The following is a 12,605-nucleotide window of genomic DNA, read 5'->3' as shown; positions in this document are numbered from 1 at the left end:
AACACTAATGTTTTACAATACCTGATGGTTCATTCCTATTTATAGAAAACATCAAACTGGAAAAAATAAGAAATGTATTTATCTGTAAAAATGTAAGCATCTTGATAACAATTGGCATTATTTGGTCTGGAAAAATATATTGCTTTATAAGTTTAATATAACTGCAAGTGAAGTATAATTATGAGTAGTGTAGTAATATCTTACTCTGACTTAGCCAATAACTTATTTTTTTCTTCTGGATGACAGAAATATTCTTTACTGAAACTGACAAGATCACTGAGTTCTTTCTTTAGCTGTCCATGGTCACTGTTTCCAGGAGGCACACAGAGTTCAGCATATTTGATTTAGGGCTCTATTTGACTGGTCCTCATACTTGCCACTCACTTGTGGGAAGAATGGTTTTTTTGTCAGGTTGGCTGCTACCATAGCCTGTGGTAAGATTTCTATCTCGAGAAACTTCAAATCTTTGGGTAAGTACTTTTCCATAATTTCTAAGGTTTTCAAATACATTTTTGATGTTTTGATCATGGTGAATAAAATACAAAACCTTTAAAATATGATAGCAATATTCAGTATAAATGTCTTTACTTACTATGCCAAAGACAAATTCTTAGCTGCTAGAAAACTGCCCTTGTAACAGCCATGCTGCCAACACTGGCTTTGTCCAAAACAAAAGAATAGCACACACATCCTATAGCTTCTCCCAATGCAAACACAACAGTTTCCTCCTGGTCTATTAGTTTCTTGGCTCAATTTCCCATCCACTGAAAGCCCGTTAATGTTTCCTCAAAATGAAAGCCTTCCTTTAAAGCAATGGCCCTCAGGATCTTTGAAAAAACTGTTAAATAACTTGAGCATGTCTTTAAGAGCATTTTGATCTCAATTCTTATCCTTCCAACTGGTAAAGAGCCACCGCCCTAAAAGAGTCTCCCATCTCATTTCCAGAAAACACTTTCCATTCACCACTTTTTTACTTTTCTGCTAATACAAATCAATCAGCATCTGGATTATTTGCTAAAATAATTACGTTTTTCAGCCAAAGCAAATAATAGTGTCAAGATACCTTTATCTTCTTCAGGATTTGGGTACTTCATTGTTGGAAATTTGGATCAGGAGCTCTCTGCTAAGGAACAGCATTGGGAGGAATCAAGTCAAATGCCTTGAAAGCAGACTGTACAAAATTCTGGCCCACTCCACAAATGGAAACATGGACAAATTTCACTGTTGATGATTTGTTGACATTTCCATGAAAGCAATATTTTTTAAAGTAATCACTATTGATTGTAGAGTATGGATCAAGAAGGGGGTAGGTTATTATTAATTATACTGTCCTCTGACACTTTAGTCTATGGTTCCTGATTTTCTTCAGTAGCTTGAGAAATTTCTTTGTCTTGAGGAGAAATGATTTAAGCTGTATAACCCCAATAGGCCTTGTAACCATTGTCCTGCTTTGGGTTGTGGGAAGCTGTGATCATGATTCCTACACAAAGGTTCTGATGTGAGACAACATAGGACACAAAAGAAATTGGTGTTATATTAGAAAAGAGATACACAGGAATTCCTTGACTGATAAAAGCTATTGTGCCTAGCTGTGCAAACCTTTTGCAGCTACCTCACTGGATGAGTGAGTTCAAGCATCAAAGTTCATCACCACTTCTCTTTTCATATCCGTACAAGTCCTGAGTAAGTCATTCATCTGTGCAATTCCTGGTCCCATTCCAGTTCAAAGGTCAGCCATTCAAACTCCATCCAGTAACCAAAACATTTCTGTAGTCCTTGTCTATTATCATCAGCAGTCATTTGTTCCTTCATTTCTAAAGTTTTAGGATTCATGTTCCACTGAAGCCACCGGGCTGCCACCTGGTCCAGCCATGAGTCCCCTCCTGAGCCATCAACCTCCACTACTGACACTATTGCCACTTCCACCATTATCCTGATAGTCATTCTATCCAGCTGTGTATGAACATGACTGCCCTCTTCAGACTCAGTCTCCCTTTACATAGCAGTATTGCTGACTTCTAGTCACCCAACATCAGAACAAAGAATGGCTTTCTTGATTTCCTTTTCTCATTCACCCCACAGAATCAGTAGATTGCCACATTTTACAATATTTTTTTCCACAGCAATTCTCACATGCATACCGTTTTCAACACTCATATAGCCAGTATGGTATTCCATTCCTTTATCTTTTCTCACTTAGGCTATTTCAGTAAGCACCCTTCCTCAAGTCTCTTCCTAATCAATCCATCTTCCACACAGCAGTCAAAGTAATTTTAATATAGCACACGTCTGACCATGCCACTCATTCCCCAGCCCCCAGTTAATCATCTCCAAGGGCTCTACCTCTTGTATCATAAATAAATTCTGCTGTTTGTTAGACAATTTAGCCATGTCCTTCTTGTTCAGTCTTCTTATATGTTATTCACCTTGATTCACTGTGATCATGGTACATAAGGTAGAACCATACAGGTCTAGGCCTACTTGTGGTGTCTCACACAAAATACTCCATTTCTCATCTCTATGCCTTTATATTGGCTGTCCCCAACTTTAGACTCAGATTATCTAACTTCTTTTAACATTCAGCTTGGATACGATCTTCTCCAGGAAGCCTGTCTTTGTCCTCATAACTGCTAGTGCCTTTCCATCTAAAGCTATCTTCCAACTGTAACAATAGGGTAGACTGAGGCACAAAGTTTCAAGAGCAATCAATTTATTAGTAAAGTTCAAATTTACCAATAAACAGAATCTCAGCTTCCTCAACAAAGCTCAGACTCTGAATGAGGGGAACAGCTTTCTTTCATAGTGTTGGTGAAGAAAGAAGGACCGGAACTTTGTAAGTGGGGAATGTTATTTTTGAGTATGAGAGCTCATCACCATGAATGGCAAAATCAATATGACTGGTTACAAAGCTGATGCATGAGGGACCCTATGATTGGTGGGAAACTGGAAATGAGAGACTAGCAACAACCCTTCCTTCTCTGTTATTTCTAAGAAATGTTCCTCGTTTCAGTCTATCTGCAAGGGTAGAGATAGTGAACCAGACTACTTTCGATAAGAAACCAGACATTCTTGTGGGATAGCTTGGTGGTATAAAGATACTAAACCACACTCCCTGATTTATACCCAGATCCCTCAGGTATAACAGGTTCCCTGAGGAAAGAAGATAACAGTGGCTAGCAGAACTGGATTTCTGGACTTCACTTATTACAAGCCAACTGAATTTCTGAATTAAATTCAGAGGCAAAGAAACATGACATAGGTACTAATAGGACAAAGCCAATTAATTGTAAATAGAATCAATTTTAAAAGAGAGAGAATCAATCTGATTATTTCACATCTATTGTGTTTCTATCTTACATATATTTATTTACATATGCATCCATCCTATTAGAATATAAGCTATTTTAAGTGAGGGACTATTTATTTTTCTTCAACACTCTAGGTGAGGAAAAGCTTTTAGACTGTTGCTCATTTCTGCCTCTATTTAGACAGTGAGGTGGTGTGATAGATATAATGTTGGCCTGAAGTCAGGAGCATCTGAGTTCAAATTCAACCTTGGACACTAGCTAGTCATGTGACTTTAGGCACACTAGTTAACCTCTGCTTGCCTCAGTTTCCTCAAGTACAAAATTGGACCTACCTCATAGCAAATGAAATATCTGTATAGTGCTTAGCCTAGTGCCTGGAACAAAATGAGCACTATATAAATGTATATTCCCTTCCTTTATTTCTCTTCCCTTCCCCATTGATATTCCTCCAAATATTTTCCATGATACTTTCTTCATTTTTCTTCTGGATGATTTTGAATATTCTAGAACTGAATCCCATCCTACTAATCTCAAAACTTACAAGGTAGAATCAAGGCTTTAAATTCGATTGCATAGCTCACCCTTTTTATTTCTCAGAATCTGTGTATTTTAATGTAAACAACTATGGCCATAGGTTTTATTGCTAGCTGTCTTTTTGATATTATCTCTGATGAAACTACTGACCCTTGCCCATTTTTACAACTCTTCTTCCAGAGTTTTATGGTTCTGTTATCTAGATAGACACATAGATTTGATTAATTGGATCCAACGCACTCCATTTTCAATTTAAGGTCATGTTTTGGTCAAGGGATCAACAAGATGAGAAACTAGACATTTCCTTCCATCTGCTAATCTTCTAAATAAATGCTCAAATCTCCCCAACGTAAGATTTAAATATAATAGATGAGATGGTTTCAGTTATATCAACAGGTCAAAATACAAAGATGCCTAATAGGGTAACATGAATTAATGACTGAGAAGGGTAATGCTTAATGCCTAACATTCTCACTCAGTACCACCTCCCCAATCAGTCCCTGCATTTTGGCACATAGCGTATTAGAATCCATCTAGAAGTTATATTGTCTAGATCAATGGACCAGACATCAAAAAGAGTTTCCTACAGACAACAACTAGTTGTGTGATCCTGGACAGTCATTTAACCATGTTTGCTTTAGTTTCCACATATGAAAAATAACCTGGAGAAAGGAATGGCAAACCACTCCACTATCGCTGCTAAGAATCTCCCAAATGGATCATGAAGGGTCAAGCCTGATGGAAACAGCTAATAACAACAATAATAGGTTCCATACACAAATTATCTGGGATCTACTCAGCAATTCCTTCTCTGCTTCTCAATATTCTGTGGAAAGAAGCAGCAATATGTAACTTTGATCTCTCTCCCTGTACAGGAGACGGTGAAGGTAAAAGGAATTAGAAGCAGGTACAGCTTTCAGATGAAGCACACTATCCTACAGGACTCACCTAAAGAATTAAAAACAAAAAAGAAACTATGACTGGGTGTAATGGTAATTTGAATTGGAAAATCTTTTATATTCATTAATAGACCCATTAAGTCACATAGAGCCTGTGGTGGGAGGAGTTTGCTCAATGGGTGGAGCAGGAAGAGGGAGAGCTAGAGCAGAGCTGAGATGAAGTTAGTCCTGAGAGCAGTCAGAACTAGGAAGAGTGCAGGCTGCTGGGTAGCAGTGAGGGATTTTGTGATTGCTATTTTGTTTAAGTGAGGCTGCTTGTGATGAGTGTAATGGAGCTGGTTTGTGGAAAGCCTAGCAGGGGGAAGGCTTGGGGATGGTGTTCTCCTCTGCCTTGTTATTGTGCATAAATTTTTGTTGCTATGATGGATTTGGGTCTGAATAAATGTTTTGGTTCTGCCCTCCATGTGGAAAGTCTGTGGTATTTCTTCACTCTGAATTGTGCTGTGATATTCATGGCTGCCATGGGTGCTGTGAATATTACATTGGTGCTACAAATAGTGACAAGAATGGGATCACAAAATATCGAGACAGAAAGGCAGAGGAGATTGAGGAAGAAATGAAGGTCCCAGAGTGGGAGAATTTTTGTCCCTCCCTAGAAAGAGAGTGGACTAAAGGCCCAGGGCTTTGTGAAAACTGGGAACCAAGGCTATAGAAGGGAGAACCCAGAGACTTAAAAAGATGTTTGCAGGCAATAACAATGGAACCAGGGAAAGAAATGTCAGGGGTATGTAAGAGAAGCTGGGCCTTGCTAACAAGCTCTTGAATTATATTTAAAAGCAGAGACAAGTGCTAAAGGAGAAGGCTCAGATGCAAAGGGAGTTGGGGGGTTTGCAGGAGAGACTTTTTGTCCTGCAGTGTTCAGGCTGTGCTTTGGGAGAGGAAGATGGAGAATTTCGGGTGGTAGAAAAGAGGGCTCTTGTTGGTTTGTCTCATAGGAGGCGAAAGTCAACAATAGGAAAGTCAGTGCAGTCCATGCACAGGCTGGGCTTGATTCCGGTCTAAATACAGGCTGGAATACAGCATGTGTGGGAGGAGAATGAAACAAGCAAGGAGGCTAAGGTTTGGCCAGTAGTAAGAAGGAAGCAGAGGAATCAGGTGGCCCCCACAGTGTTTGGGGAGGTAATTGAGGATTTTACTCAGTAGGAGGTCACAGATGTTTTGAGTTATTTCACCCAAAACTTGGGAGAATCATTGATGCCTTAGATGGTGAGAATTAGTGAAATAGATGGGTTTTCTTGAGAAAGAAGAATGAATAGCCAGTGGATTCAGGGTCAGAATGGACTGACAAGAAAAGAGTTGTTTGCTTCTCTGTTGAAAGCAGGGGTAGACTTTGGAAGAATGGATGGCATTTCAAGTAAAGAACTACATAAAATGTATTAGAAGCAGGGAGGTAGGAGCAACCCCTGCAGACTCTTCTGAAACATTGTATCCCGGTTCCTTACACCTACCGGGAGAATGGAGAGTTGGCCAAGCCCCAGTTCAGATTAAAGAGGGTGTACCTCTAGTCAGACTAATGACCCTGGGACTGCAAATTGGAAAACAGTAAACAACAGTGAATGAGGCTATGATAATGTGTTCATGGACTCCAGAAGTATGGCTGACCTTATAGCTACCCTGCTTCTGGTTATGGTCTCCTTGTTTCTTTTTGGCTTTTTGTCTGTTCACCTTGTTTGTCAGATTCTTTTTCTGCAGGCTTAATACCCTCCACCTGTGGATGTCTGATCACTTAAGCTGGATGTCACCCCCTATCCATGACGGTGCCATGTCATCTCTGGCCCTGAAGTCAACTAAACTCTGGATTCCAGCTAAAGAATTGATGTCTCAAATGGGACCTCTCGGGGCAGAACAACTCTAAATCCAATCTCAGAAGGAAGTAGCTATGGAAGAAGAGAGCTTCACCCCTTACCCCAAGATTCTGGGCCCCATTCATTCGAGGGGGAAATGATGAGGTGCTTGTGCTCAAACCCCACGCTAAGATACTGTTTTATGTGCTCATTTTGTGTGACTTGTTATAGCCTTGTAAAGTTCTGTTGACATCACTTGCCCCACTGACAGGTGTAATGAATATGAAAGTCTTGGGGCAGAGTGTAATGGTAATTTGAAGTGGAAAACCTTTCCTATTCATTAATAGGCCCACTAAGTCACATGGAGCCTGTGATAGGAGGAGTTTGCTGAATGGATGGAGCAGAAAGAGGGAGAGCTAGAGCAGAGCTGAGAGGAAGTTAGTGAGAGAGCAGTCAGAGCTAGGAAGGATGCAGGCTCCTGGGTAGCATGAGTGATTTTGTGATTGTGATTTTGTTTAAGACAGCCTGTTTGTGATGAATATAATGGACCTGGTTTGTGGGAAGCCTACCTGGGAAAGACTTGGGGATGGTGTTGTTCTCTGCATTGTTATTGTGTGCAGATTTTTGTTGCTGTGATGGATTTGGGTCTGAATAAATGTTTTGATTCTGCCTTCCATGTGGAGAGTCTGTGGTAACTTGGGATTCTGAACTGTGCTCTGATATTCATGGCTGCCATGGGCACTGTGAAAATTGCATTGACGGTACACTGAGCACTACTATGTATGTGGAGCTGTACAAGGTCCAAAGGAAAGGAGATTGGCATTCAACCAGAGTCTGTTCTGATCCTTCAGAAATCCTCTGTATTGAAAACTGAGACCAGTAAAATAAATTATATTCCCAGTTTGGGAGACAACTGTAACAGATTTGAAGTCTAATCCTGGTTGATCTGTTTTCCAGAAGGAAGGATTGAGAAAATAAGCAATAGAAGGATATAAAGGATGGAGAGGGAAAATTTCAATTATAAAAAATTTTAGGAGGAAGAAAACTCCATTAAAAACCTTCAGCACAATCAGATAAATCAACAGGGAAAAACATAAATATCAGAAGGAAAGGTGGGCTTTAATACCTCTAAATGATTCTAAGCATTTATAAATAAATATTGAAAGGAAAGGGGAAAAGAGTCATCACCTGATATAGCAGAGGAACCTGTGGATTTCCAAGTTAGCATGGAACCATGCTTCCTAAAGACTCAAAAAAGATATGAAAATAATGAAAGTGAACTTTATGGCCAACATAGCTGAAAAAATTGGAGGAAAAGAAAAACTTGAGGCCAAGTGAGATCAACTCCTTGATAAAACCAATATATGGTAGTGGGGAATAATCTAGGAGAAAAGAAGCAAAAAATAAATGATGCTTTAAAAATGTGATCTTTATAAAAAGAGCACTTTCATCACAAAAACAGAATATGTACTGACAAAATAAAGATCATATGTCTCCCAGAAAAACATTGCAAGTCAAAAATATCTGAACATCATAGTGGAATAAAAAGTAAAAGAAAGCTGCTCAGATCTCCTGAACATAGAAAACAAACTACCAAGTTCAAGAATCTACAGATTATCTTCAAGAACAAAAAAAAAACATACTGCAAACATCAAGAAAAACAGTGGTTAAATTTAATAATTCTAAAGACAAACAACAAATTTTGTAAGAGATCAGGAGAAATAGATTCACATGTAAGTGAAATATAAATGAAATAACGCAAGACTATTCTGTACTTACCAAAAACTACTAGAGGAAAGGGAACAATGTGATCTAAAAATAAAGAAATTCTAAATGCAACTCAGTGAAATACCCTAAGAACTTGGGTCAAATCATCACTGAAAAAGAACAGACATTCAACAAAAGAGAAATATGAGATAACATTTGTAAAGGATTGGCTGAGTGACTAGAATATAGTAGGTACTGTATAAATGCTTATTCTCTTCTATCCAATTAAATAATTCCTTTTTAAAAAAGACATTGTCCTTTTCTTACCTTGCAAACACTTCAGACAACAGAAATAAAGATAAATAAATACAGCTACCAAATGAAGGTAAAAATAAGGGAATGAATTAACCCATAAAAGAAGGAGTAAAGGGGGGAAAAAGTCACCCATGGAATTAAAAGCAACAAAACAAGAACAGATTGACAATTAGGAATTTTTTTCTCTGAGTACACAAGAAATGAAAGTGAGAGTAGAACTTTAAAGAGAAGTGCTAGTAGAAGAACAGACTTAAAACTCCATATAATAAACATGCCAATACCCCACCTACAGAGAAATCTATGTTCTTATGTTTTGTTGGGTTTTTTCTTTCCCTCTGGGATAAGCTGACAAGTAGGAAGGAACATAAAAGGACAACGGAGGAAAAGAAAATAGAGGAGAATCTGTTTTACCTTTATCAAATCAAGAGCAATTAATAAAGTACAATAACTATTATCTCTCAGGAAGCTTAGGGGATATGGAAGAATGGATGAAAAGAGAGGACTAAAATAGGAAAAATGAAAGTAGGAATCTCAATTCAGTCATGACAATCAATCTACCTAGCAAACAAAATTCCTTCATAGATTCAATTCCAGAGTGTTACTTAATGAAATATAGAACAATTTAAATATCTGGAATAATAGTCAGTGCTCATGATGGGGCTTTACCATCTTAACAAAAATGATAATACTACCAAAGTTATTTTCAGGTTTAAAGCTTTGTCAGTCAAATTCTCAATTAAATACTTTACAGAACTTGGCAAGATAAAAATACAATTAATTTAGAGAAATAAAAATCTATACTACAAAGGGAAATAATAGGAAAAAAGATAGGAATGAAAGGGAAATACCACATCCAGAGCTCCACTTTTATTATAACACAGAAACTGTCAAAACCAGATTAGAAAAGAGAAAATGAGAATCAATGGAACTTAATAACACAGTGTTTAGAAAAAACTCCAAAATAAATTATTTCAGAAAGAATTTACTGTTTGATAAAAAATCAAATGAACAATTATGAGGAAAATTAGAAGATACTCTAGAAGAAAATAGCATTAGAAAAATATCTTATATCATATTCCACTCTAAATTCAAAATATTTTTCAGACCTGGATACTAAAGATAAAACAATAAAAATAGAAGATAATTATATGTATATTGCCATGGGTATGAGTGTATTTTTGACCAAGCAAGAAACGAAAGCAATTACAAAATGTAAAACAGATTATTTTGATGACATTTAAAAATAAATAAATAAAATTCTCTAAATTAGATTCACGACAATTCAAACAAATATAGATTTTACTGGCTTTTTAAGGTATATTTTATCCCTGCCCCAGAGCCATCTTTGTCATACTTTAAGCTGTGGTCCAGAATTCCAAATTTTATTTTAATTCACCATCTTGAACAGACGTTCACTTATAAAATCTGCCATTCTTTTCTGAAAACCCTTCAATCAGAAACAGTGATGAAAATATCTCCTGGGTCCCTAATTTCTTCTATACATTAGACATGTATATCTTCTAACAGTGTTATTCTGGTCCCTCCTGGCTCTATCATTTAGCCTCATGGGAATCACAAAAGTAGTGAGCAGTCATCACATTTGAAAATCTCAGTGATGCTCTCTAGGGCAAATCAAGTCAGTTAAGTAAGTTGTCAATCAGAAAACACTTATAAACACCATCAAGAGATCACATCTCTCTTTTTTTAATGTGATAAACCAATTTTAGGCAAAAGTATGACTCCATTTTCCCACTTAACAGTCCTTCATTTACTCATTTTGTCTTTTGACTCAATACTTGAAGCAACCAGTGCTCTGATCTATGATAGCTGCTGGCATTAAACAAAATACCCTACCTGAAACTACCCTTCCAGAGAGTTCCATAAGTTCAGGACTTTTATTTCAGTTAATAAGCAATTTTACAACCACTGAAAAGAAGATAAAAGATTTGTAACAAATATACAAAGTAAGCAAAACAAAACCCCATATTGGCAATGTACAAAAATGCGTATTGCCCCTTAGTCAGGGGATAACTAGTATTATTCTTCATCAGTCTTCTGTTATAGCAGTTGGTAAAGGCATTGATCAAAGTTCTTAACATTGTTCAACTTGTTCCTTTTTAATTGAATTGGAAACTAAGGAAATTCTCATCATATGGGGGAACAGATGAACATAATAAAGTATAATGATGGAATAGAATAGCCTTGTGCCACAAGAAATGACAAAGGAGATGTTTTCTAGAGAACTGGTAAGACTTTCATGAACTGATACAGAAAGTAAACAGAAATAAATCAATTTATACTACTACCACAATTTTTTAAAAGCTGTAAACTGTTTCATATATGTTCTTATATATGTATATATGCACATACACACATATATATGTAAATATGTGTTTGTATGTATGTATGTATAATCTCTTCACACCCACAGAGATGCAATGTTATAGTGATTAGAAAGCAACCTTGGAATCCATTAAAGTTCATATGTAGTAGTTGTAAATCCATGGACAAAGGCAGCATCATCCATTGTTATTGCCAACTTCCATACTTTAAACTCTGGTCCTAAGATTATTCAGTAAATTATACTATTCTTAATTCACATTTTTGGAATGATTTCCAAATCAGGCATCCCCTATACCAATGAAACCATAGATCTGAATTCCTTCCTTTCCCCCCAAAATCATGCCCACTAGATTAAGTGCCATATGAGGGTAGGGACAGTCTTATATTTTTATTTTTATCTTATCTACTAATAAACACAGTACCATGAATACAGAAGTTGCTTTTTACAAAGCACATAACAAAAGAAACCTAATATTCTTGAGCAGGTGGGATCTGTCAATACTCTTTAAATTACGTCACACAGGTAGCTGCTATTGAGAAGGTTTATTCTGTTTCTAGAGAAGTGCAAACTGGCACATAAAATTAAAATGATGTATTAACATTATATATAATTCTGAATTTTGATTTCATTCACCAATCATGTAGTTTTCATCCTGGTTCTACTTTCAGAGACAGAAGGATAATGAATATGTTGCTATAGCCTGATTCTGTGATTAATGATGAATAAAAGAGTTGTACTTAAATTTAGAGCCATTAAAATAGGAACTGAGGTCTTTAACTTGAACTATTTTCTCTTTCACATAATTAGCAGAATTGAATTAAGAAAACATAATCAATTCGTGGCCAAATGTATGATCCACTGGAAAATGAATCAATGCAATGACCAACCCCAAGTGCAACAGACTGATGCTACTCAAAACCTGACAAGAGACTCAGAATGCAGAATGAGACAGATTTTTTGTCAAATCCTATGTAGAAATTTGTTTTAGTCAACTATGAATATTTGTTACAAGTGCTTTTATTTCCTTTTTTTCTCCCAAAGGGGTGGTAAAAGGGGGGGGGGAATATGTTTTCTAAAAAAAGATTTAATTTGTAAAAGAAAAATTAGTCTGGTTTAATCATTTGGTTAAGGTATTGTTCCGGACTAATTGTGGGTTGCTACTATGAGAATAAGGAAAAATGTGCTTAAGTAATAGGGTGACTACAGAAGAAGAAGTAATGTGAAATATATCTATATCTATATATCTACATGTGTCTATGCATATATATTTTTGTCATTCAGTCTCTCTTTTCAGTCATATCCAACTCTTTGTTGTTCCATTTGGGATTTTCTTGGCAAAAATAATGGAGTGATTTGCCATTTCCTTCTCCTGCTCAAATGACTTACACAGAGTCACACATTGTACAATAAATGTCTGAGGCCAGATTTGAACGCAGGAAAATTAGTCTTCCTGATTCCAGGCCCAATACTCTATCCACCCTAGCAACTAACTGCCCTCTATATATGTGTGTACATATGTATATGTGTATGTGTATGTATGTATATGTGATTTAGCATTTGTTACCTTCTCATTTAATTATAAGTGAAATCAAAGACATTTTAAAGTTATAGACAAGTTTGAAATTTTAAAAGATAACATTTTCCTAAGACAAAG

General features: G+C 36.6%; 1 pseudogene; it reads right to left on the bottom strand.

The window, feature by feature from the left end:
• Window positions 1-200: 200 nt before the first annotated feature.
• On the bottom strand, window positions 201-1,929 carry LOC140507880 (phosphopentomutase pseudogene; annotated as a pseudogene).
• Window positions 1,930-12,605: the final 10,676 nt, after the last annotated feature.

The sequence above is a fragment of the Notamacropus eugenii genome, chromosome 5, assembly GCF_028372415.1.
Source record: "Notamacropus eugenii isolate mMacEug1 chromosome 5, mMacEug1.pri_v2, whole genome shotgun sequence".
NCBI classification, from domain to species: Eukaryota; Metazoa; Chordata; class Mammalia; order Diprotodontia; family Macropodidae; genus Notamacropus; species Notamacropus eugenii.
This window is presented reverse-complemented; position numbering and strand designations above follow the sequence as displayed.